Source organism: Echinops telfairi, unplaced genomic scaffold (genome assembly GCF_000313985.2).
Source record: "Echinops telfairi isolate 266 unplaced genomic scaffold, ASM31398v2 ScPeMD7_5592;HRSCAF=6446, whole genome shotgun sequence".
NCBI lineage: Eukaryota > Metazoa > Chordata > Mammalia > Afrosoricida > Tenrecidae > Echinops > Echinops telfairi.
Window position 1 is genome coordinate 30593637 of NW_022109491.1, and position 2291 is coordinate 30595927.

A 2291-nucleotide genomic window follows, 5' to 3' on the forward strand; every position below is an offset into this window, starting at 1 on the left:
TTCTCAGCAGAGGGACCCCAAATGCAAAGGATACACTCTCCTGGAGCTCTTCTTTCTAGGTGGAAGTAAGGTGCCTCTCCTCTGCTGGTTTTTCTCTCCTTTTAACTCTTGCAAGGTCAAAGGTGTGGCTTCAGTAAAGGTATATATGTCCCACACTGACCCTGCCTCATTAGCATATCCAAAAAAACCCACACTCATTGCCTTGAAGTCATCCTGAATCACAGCAACCCTATATAGTTTCTGCAACTTTACATCTTTATGGGCGGAGATAGATTCATATTTCTCCTGCGGAGTGGCTGGTGGATTTGAGCTGCCAACCTTGTGATTAGCCGTTCAATGTTAACCCCACAGCACCACCATCTACCCCATACTAAACCCACTGCAGGGAGTCAATCTAGACTAGTAGTGAGGTTGTAGGACAGAGTAGAACTGGCCTTTGGGTTTACAACGTTGTCAATCTTTATGGGAGGGAGCAGAAACCCTCCATCTTTCTCCTGAGAAGCATCAGGTGGGCTCCCACTGCTGACCCATCTGGATAGGAACCCAACATGTGACCCACTATGCCCCAGGGCTCTTATTTCTCAGCATATAGAGGTTAGGATTGAAAACACATCACAGAGTGTCGGCGAATCCTACCAGAGTGCAAACTGGAGGACAGCCACACACGACTGGGAATCATGTGCTAGTCAGGTTGACATAAGTTGGAGGGGTCATAATTCAGTCTCTGACACCAGCCTGGCAGCGCATGGGCTATGTCATCCTGGTCCCAACCGACTTCTCCTCCCAGCAGCCCACGAGTCTCTGGCACATTCATTGACTCCCAAATGGATTGGGCCTATGACCCTTCTTCAGACAACAAACAAACAAAAAACCCAGTGCCCCCCTGGCAGGTAACCACTTTGGTACTATAACCCATAATCCAAGATAAAATGTAGGCATTTGCTTTTGCAGCCAGCCCAAACCCACACCCCCAGGGTTCCAGTGTCCCCCAAGGGGCGATATCGCCCACCTTTGGAACTGTGCTCTAGAAGAATCACAGTGAGGTATGATTCAGGGCCCCAGTTCGTTTTGCAGTTAACCATCCTGAAGGCAGAGGGAAGGCTCTGGGAGCACCGACTAGACTAGTCATTGAAGAGTCTGGCAGGAGGTCAAACAGCCTCTGGCCTGTTTCTAACGGGTCCCAATTTCTTCTCAATCACCTCGGTCTAAGGGCCATGCTTTCTACCTTTCTCATTTCCTCCTTCCCAGCAGACCTTCGGAGCTCAGTCCAGGTACATCACCTCTCCTGGTGCAATTCTGGCTTTCTCTCCTTCATTACCCCTTCTACCCCAACCCCATTTGACTTGAGAAATGGGATTTGAATCCAAGATTGTGTTTCCAGGGGGATGTCAGTATTCCTACACTTATTTTCTTGCAAGAGCCCCTCTATCTATAATGACAGGACAACATGCCCCATTTCCCGCAGGGCAGATATGGTGTGTGCCCGATTTTCCCGGTTTAATTTATGTGAGGATCCCTTTCACTCTCAAAACTACCCCACTGGGCCATAATTATATGGCCCTCCTAATTCTAACTCCTTCTATTATTTAATCAGTTTCTTTTAAGTGAGACAAATCCAAATCTAATTTCTGCACAAGAATAATGGACGAGACTATACCACTCTGGGTATGACTAGATTCCTCAGGTACATTTCCCTAGTCCGTGACTGTCTTCATCGAAACCACCTCTCTTACATTGTAATAGGGATCAAAAAGTATGTCGCAGAAGAAATATGGGCTCTTCACAGAGAGGACCATAGGGCCGACCCCACCATGAGACAAGACACCCCTCACTGACCCATATTGCTACTAGGGACAACACTGGAGGCACAGGGTGGGTTTGTGCCCAATCTGACTCTGCGACACTGGGTCAAAAGGTTAAGGGCTTGCAACAGAGCAGCAGGGGGAGCAGAGCAACGAAGTCTCCAGGGAATACCAAAAATAGACTTTGGGGCCAGGGCATGGCACCCCACCAGACTCAGCCGGAAAACATGCCTAAAGGTCAACCAACAGACCTAGACCTATTTACAGGCTGTTTTTTTGTTTTTTGTTTAGTTGAATTTTTGGTTTTCATTCGTTGTTTTGTTTTGCTCTGCCTTGTTTTTGTGCTTACTATTGTCTCTGCATGTCTATCTAGATGAGATAGGCGGGTGTGTTAGACAGGGTTCTCTAGAGAAACAAAACCAGGACACGGATGATTTTATAGATAGATAGATAGATAGATAGATAGATAGATAGATAGATAGATAGATA